This window comes from Mandrillus leucophaeus, unplaced genomic scaffold, assembly GCF_000951045.1.
Source record: "Mandrillus leucophaeus isolate KB7577 unplaced genomic scaffold, Mleu.le_1.0 Scaffold547, whole genome shotgun sequence".
In the NCBI taxonomy this organism is placed as follows: domain Eukaryota; kingdom Metazoa; phylum Chordata; class Mammalia; order Primates; family Cercopithecidae; genus Mandrillus; species Mandrillus leucophaeus.
Window position 1 is genome coordinate 2,008,584 of NW_012105886.1, and position 8,182 is coordinate 2,016,765.

The window sequence follows — 8,182 nt, forward strand, 5'->3', positions numbered from 1 at the left end:
GGTTCACACACCAGCCATTTCAGCATCACCTGGGAACTTGTTAGAAAACCAGGAGCCCAGAACCCACCCTAGACCAACTGCATCATAATTTACATTTTAACAAGATTCCAGTAATTCATAAGTATGTTAAACCTTGAGATGCACCAGTGTAGACACTAAAGAGCTAAAGCACAAACAAAACTAGAGTATGGAACTTTACAAGCAGAAGGGGACCTAGCCACCACCTGCCTCCTTTGATAGAGAAACCAAGGCCCTGAGGGGAACACAACTACTCACGTATCTAAGAAGAACATTTTATACAGGCCTCAATTTGGTTTGGTGTATAAGCTGGAACATGGATATCACAGATTTTTGTAGTTATCCTCATCACATACTACGAAACCAACAGAATATGGCACCAGGATTACAAGTGACAAAGGGCATAATTTCCCTGTAGGAGGAACCCTGTCTTCTAATCAGTTCTGTTCTACTGAAATGACTTGTCTACATTCTGCAGGAATTGACATAGAAATGAGATTCTGATATTCCTTCTATCCACATAATGATTGATGAAACGCATGGGAAAAATAAATTGAATTATATTATAATCTCCCAGGGAAACATAATTAAGTTGTGAAGCATTTCCATGAAATCCTAAAAGCCTTATATCATCTAGGCAGTTACTTCTACTACATGATCAATAATTATATTAATTATAGATAATTATTTTGATAGGATGGTGTGACTTTGGGGCTCCACTTATTCTTGATCTGATGCATTGATCCAACGTTGAAGACTTGGTTGGAGCCAGAGATGAACATAAATAACTCTTTTGGAGTCCCAAAAACCTTTATGATACTTACGTTAACTTGTACTACTTTGCAATTCCTGGCCACCAATTTGATGTTTATTCACATAATCTAAAGGGTCATACTTGTGCAAGACTACCAGAATAGTAATTCTACTCTTAAGTCTATAAGAAACAGAAGCAAGCTACTCCAGAAAGTAATAGATAATATATAATACATAAAATCCAATATTCCTTGAACTTTCAAAATTCCAAGACATCCAATACATTCTTTGTGTGTACACAGGACTGCCCAGCACATCCATGGCAACTCTAAGGCGGTGAGCTACAAGAATCAGATCCAAAGTTAACAATGCTCAGAAAGTTAGGGTGACCATGGGTCCTTATATATTTAATATCTTCCTTTGTAAACACTTAATTTTGAAGGTTATCCCTGGAATATATTTCTCATAGCACACATTTTAAGCACAGGTAAAACCTGAGACTTCTACCTGACCCTCTTTCAACACTTTCCAGAGAGAGCCTCAGTGGGTGTATATGCCTTCTCACCTGAATAAAAGTATCAATAAGAATCAACAGAAAATACAGAGAGATTTAAAATAAAAGTAATAACTCAAGGGATCCTACAGCAAACACACCAGATTTTTTTAAGGTGACAACCATTATATGTTAACTTTCCTGAATTCTCCACATCATTCAAGATAACTTGGGTTTTTTAAACACAAAGGGATAATACAGTTTAAAAAAACAAAGGGTGATAGAAATAAAATCACTTATAAGTACACATTATTTCATCAACATTTCCTTAAAATATTTGTAAAACATCTTGCTCACGTGATGGTTACTATACGAGACATTGTAGATTTTTCTCTCAATGAGGCAGAGAAATTCAACATTTAAGAGTCAAGACTTAGAAGCCAAGGCCACCTGCCACTTACCACTTATATGGCTTGAACAATTTACTTAACCTTGCTCCGTGCCTCAGTTTCTGCATCTGTAAAATAGAGATCAAAATAATGTATGCCTAATGAAGTTATTATAAGGATTTAGTAAATTAATAAGCATGAGGCAATTAGAACATGCATGAGAAGTACTAAGCACTCAATATTATCTTTATTGCCCTTATAATATATGTAGGTTGGCTTATTTATGCTCATATTACAATTTATTCAAGAATAGTCGTCTTTAAAGTCACCATCCAGAGGATCTGAAAACCAAGTTTTAGTCTCCAACTTTGAGATATGCTTTCTTAAAAGCATATTTTAAAAAGAAAAAGCATTCAGAGGACTTGAAAACATAAGCTTACTCATGTTATACTTTGACAACACACACACACAAGCACAGAATAGTAACACCTCACAGCCCATTGCCAGAAGTTCCCACACAGGGGATTTGCCATAAAGAAAGCTAGATGTGACCCAATATTCTAGTGAGAGATCTCACCATTCAGAGCAGAATAACCTGAGAACAAAATAATGCAGAAAGCAGCCCGAGGTGCCTTTGTCTTTCCTCAGGTAAAATCAATTCCATTATTATCCACAGTTGGGTACAGAATGGCAGATGAGCAGCATGGCTTCAGCCAGCGATACCTCTCAGAGAGTGGACTGCATGAGTAATATTTCACACCCTCAGCGTTGTCAAGAGAGAAAGGGGGAGATCCATCTTAGGTAGGGAAATTCATTCTAAGGAACTGTTAAGACATTAGAGAAGAAAAAAGGGAAGAAAAATCAGGCCAAATTCATACAGAAACACAGATTCCAGCCTGCCCTTATCCTCAGACAGAGAGGTCAAGGTGATGGGCGATATTGCCAGGCCTGCTATCTTTCTCTCTACTCTTTTATAGGGGGATGGTTTAGCCATATTTCCTATGTGTGGGAAGGAAATGAACCATGCACATGATGCTGCACAGCAAAGTGAAACAGAAAAACCTTCCCAAAGAAAGTAGGCAGACATGAATGTAGCATTGTGTAACCCAAGAAATAGACCAACAATGATTGAAAGCAAGAAAATGACTTGGTCTTTCTTAAAACTGCAACAATTAGGCAATTGTGCTAACTAATAGGATCTGAGAAGATGTAAATAAGTTTTCTTTTTTTATTAACAAAAGAAATGAGGAGGCAAATTTCAGCCCAGATGAAAGAAGGTAAATGATTCCTCCCCAAAGGCAGAGCCAAGATTTCTCAAATGAGTTTCCTCCTAAAAGAGGCAGAAGTAAAATATATGAATCCAGATGACATAATGTGCTGTGACCTAAATGTAGGCAGTGATGGTATCCTATTCTACAGACCAAGCTCTGGGTAATTGAATGCAAGACAAAGCAAAAATATAGAAAAGGCCACTCCAAAACAGAAGCATAAGAATGCAGTGTGTATAACAGTACTGAGAAGGGTACAGCTTTGTAGAACTGATTAATAAGGAGAGCAGTGAACAGAACAGAGTGGATTTGCAGAGATTAGGATGTAGCAAGCTTTGTCCAGAAGATCGTATAAAGTTCTTATTGGCCTTGAATCTGAAAAAAGATTAAAAAAAAAGAAAGGCCAGGCTCAGTGGCTCACACCTATAATCCCAGCACTTTGGGAGGCCGAAACAGGTGGATCATGATGTTAAGAGATTCAGACCATTCTGGCCAATATGGTGAAACCCGTCTCTACTAAAAAGACAAAAATTAACTGGGCGTGGTGGCATGTGCCTGTAGTACCAAGTACTTGGGAGGCTGAGGCAGGAGAATTGCCTCGGAGGCAAAGGTTGCAGTGAGCCAAGATCACGCCACTGCACTCCAGCCTGGCGACAGAGCAAGACTCCACTTCAAAAAAAAAAAAAGAAAAAGAAAAAACCTACCTTCCATCAGGAAAGACCCCCTGTAAGCTTTTGGTATATCTTAGTCAAAAACTTACCTTTTTCCATGTGCTATTAAAAAAATAAAATGTACAATAATTGTAAATATTTGTAAAATTATAAATGATGTGCCATCAAATTTACTGTAATGTGGAAATCATTCTTTCTGACATCTCTCCTGGAAGACAGTAGGAGAAACATGGTACTGTATTTTTGATGTTAGAACGTATCAGAGACCAAACTTTAATTTTTGTTTTTCATCCACAGCATCTGAGCTCTGAGAAACCTCAGAGCTTCATAAGGTCTAAAGGTCAGGTACCAAGGTGAACGAGAATAAGAGTCAGAAATATGAGACTGCCAGATGAGTGTCAAGAACTTGGGCATTTGTATTTCGAACTCTAAGAACTCCACACCAGAGCTTGCTCTACTGTGAAGGGCAATATCACTTACTCCAGGTTCCAGGCAACAGATCATTTTTTTAAGGAATAAAGAAAAAAAAAAGGAAGCTGGGCACAGTGGCTCACATCTGTAATGCTACCACTTTGGGAGCCCTAGGCAGGTGGATCACTTGAGGTCAGGAGCTCGAGAAAAGCCTGGCCAACATGGTGAAACCCCGTCCCTGCTAAAAATATAAAAATTAGCCAGGCGTGGTGGCTCATGTCTATAATCCCAGCTACTCGGGAGGCTGAGGCCCAAGAATTGCTTGAGCCCGGGAGGCGGAGGTTGCAGTGAGCTGAGATTGCACCACTGCACTCTAGCCTGGGCAAAAGAGCGAGACTCTGTCTCAAAAAAGAAACAAAACTAAAAAAAAAAAAAAAAAAAAAAAAAAAAAAAAAAAAAAAAAAAAAGAAAGAAAAAGAAGAAAGAAAGAAAAGGCCAGCCTACAAATGCTCAGGAATCCAAAACCAAAAATAATGTTTATAAAATACAGATGTACAGACGACAAATGATAATTGCTATGACTTTAGGACCAGAAAGCACCTTTGGTGCATGGGCTTCTCTCCAATTATCATAAGACTTGGGACCGTCATTAAAGAGGCAATTAAATGTGTAGCCCTTCAAGGCCATAAGAGCTACTCAGCCAAAAACAGCCAGTGGCCCCCTCCTTTGCTTTAATCGGAGAGTTCTGAAGAGCTTCTGTTATCAGTGCTGTAATTTGTTATGTGGGGAGTTTGGAGATCCTGATGTCAGGGAAGGTGTTTGTGTCTCTAGGTGGGCACGACAGAAAAATAAATAAAGAGAAAAGTAGGTATTTTAGGAATGCAAATGCAACCAAAAATCAGGAAACCTTGGCCAACAACAGTTCTCAAATCTTTCACTTATTGCAAGAGGGAGAAGGGAAGACTTCCAAGTGTTAGACAATCCTAAAACAGGAAAAAGTAAAAGGCGTATTTCCGTGGCTGTGGAAGAAAGTGCTACGTACCTCAGGGAGCCTCGGCCCTGTCTGCTTCTTTCTTTCATTTTGACTTCCTTGGTGAGCTTTTCCCTGTGGTTTTAAGGAAATTAAAAAAAAAAAAAAAAAAAGGTAAGAAAAAATACATATATATATATGCCCACACAAACGTGTGCATGTTTATTATATTCCTTTCTATAAACAGAAATAAAGACAAAAGAAGAAAAGTCTAATTTGTAGTTCAGTTTTCTGGCCTCAATTCTGGCTCACCAATGAATCTTCTTATATACAAAGCTGACTGAAGGGAGGGGTGGGATTGAATAACAAATTTATGTGATACAATCACATCATTTACAATCACATAATGGACCATATCCCAATTTTCAAAAGGCATAAAGTATCCTCATTAATACGATAAGTGCAGCAGTCAAATCAGCACTGTGATTTTATCAGGGTTTTTGACTGTACATGAATGAGAATGTAAAATGCATACAGAATTTTTAATGGGAAGGCTTTAACATTCTCTGAATGTATTTCTTACTGTCATTTGCATCACATTAAAGTGAAATTCTACATAAAAGGATAAAGAGAATATGTCCTAAATTACAGTTTTTCCATAGTTGTCATGTCCACACATAGAAAAATCTGATTCATACGCTCGAACATGATCCTAAATCTGAAAAGGCTGCACCAGTTCCCTATTTGTTTGTAGGTTTTATGTGGCTGTCAGGGCTGGAGAGAGCTCAGTAAGGTCTGAGTGTCAGGACAAAGCTAATAAAGATCATGGCAGGGCGGGAGAGCCGGGGAGGGAGGGTGATTGTATTCACTGTCTCTACTCTAGCATATTATTAAATACTGTGCCTGCATTTTTCATTCTATATCAGACTACTAAAAAGTCACTCATGTTCCTTAGAGGTATTCTGTCGCTCCTTTAGAAAGCTTCTATCATTGGTTTAGTTAACTGCAGAGAGTTTATGAACATAGAGTTAATGTTTTATAAATCCAATTCTGTGTATTCCACCATGAATAAATATGTATAACATTGTTATGTACATGGGATATTTTGTAAACACTTACTTCATATCGAACATGTGTATATCTACTTATAGGTTAAAATATGATCCATATGTCAGAAGTTAGTTCCAAAATAATGGCAATTGGGTTAAGTGTGCTTGGCAGCTTATATACACTGAGGAAAAAAATAAAAAGCAACCTGTCATTCCTCATTAACCCCACATCACACAGAGAGAAATCAATGATTGGTACATAGCAGTTGACACAGAATCTTGGGAATCTGAGAAAGTGCATTTTGCATCCTAGCAGAGGCCAACGTGTCACCTGCCAAGCTAATGAACTGGGAATAGAGCATGCCTGCTACATACATACTGACTGCCTGCCCACTGGCTAACACACCTGGCCCATGCACAGGAATTCGTACCAAATGACATCACTCCATTATCATTTTAGAGTCTGAATAAGACAGGATGCTTCCATACAACCAATAGAAAAACATGCATGGAACTTGGGGTGAAATAGTTCCAATTCACAATAAGACCTCCTAATGTATTTTGTGGCTAGAAAAATAATTTCATGTATGCACATGAAATGGGCCCATGTGAAATAAATGGATCTTGGCATGGCCAGTCTATCCATATGATTATTTTATCTTTTATTGGTGGGGAGGGCTGGGGAGGGCCAAGTCTTTCTCTGTTGCCCAGGCTGGAGTGCAATCGCCCGATCTCGGCTCATTACAACCTCTGCCTCCGAGATTCAAGTGATTCTCTTGCCTCAGCCTCCCGAATAGCTGGGACTACGGGCATACACCACCATGCCTGGCTAATTTTTGTATTTTTAGTAGATAAAGTCCATCTTCTTAGGGATGGACTTTACCAATGGCCTCTGCTCCCCTGAACCCTGGTGTGAACTGACCATGGAGATGTGGAAAAATATATCTGCACATGTGAGGACCCTCACAGCGGAGGGATGGGAAAAAACAGGAGGTGGGCGGGAGGCTGAGGTTTGGTTTTCCTCTTCTGCCAGTTCCAGCATCACACTTCAAGGATCCCAAAGATTCTAAGTTGAAACTTAGACTTCCAGGTTGTTATTACAGCCTATTAATCAAGACAGAGGGTTAGACCTTATTTTAGTCAACAGTTTGCTAGCTTGATTTGTAATGCAGATATTTCAACCTACATTTCTGTGGATCTCCCTTTGTATTCTTTCTCCAGGCCCTTCGAATGTTAAGGGTAATCATTAGTTTGTGACTTTATCCCAGGTAGATTCTTCCTACTCTCTCCTGCCTATCTCCCTCACATACAATGGAAATATAAAACAGGAGTCAGAGGGATAGAGCAGTGATGAACCAGGTAAATTCTTTTGTCCTAAGGTGTTCACTTTATGACCTACCGTGTAATTGCCACTTCTGCAGGCTTCACAGACAATGCAATGAAAAGCAACCTGATACTTTCTTCCTTAGCATCTTCAGAGGAGATGGGCAGCAATGTGTTTCTTAAGTCTGGAAATCTCTGGGTCTCAAGTTTACTCTCAGTGTATCCTTTACCTTCTTCACAAACTCTTTAAAATCCTCAGGCTGTTCCATGGGTGCCTGTTCCATGGGTGCCTGTTCCATGGGTGCCTGATATGCTTCTCAGAGACATCACATGGTCTTAACAAATTCTATCACTAAATTATCCAGGTGTGGTGGTACACACCTGTGGTCACAGCTACTTGGGAGGCTGAGGTGGGAGAATCACTTGAGCCCAGGAGGTTGAGATTGTAGTGAGCTATGATTGAGCCACTGCACCCCAGTCTGAGTGACAGAGCAAGATCCTGTCTTGACAACAACAAAAATTCTATCACTATTTTCCTTATTTCTCCTATATTTAAGTCCTGGTGATTTTGTTACCTTTGATGTTATACCCGCTATCAACATTTGGTGAGAAGGGAGGGTTTCTTCCCAGAAATATTAACTTTCTTTTTTTCTACATTGTTAGCACTTACTCTTTCTTCAACTTGGAGCTTAAGATTTATCTCTTCCCAATGAACACCTCTATGAGGTCGTAGGAAACAAGTACGTGTGGAGTCATATAGAGATAGAGCTGGATTTCAATTCAACACTTTGTTACTTACTATGTTATCTTGCACCGGTCACTCAAACTTTCTGAGAC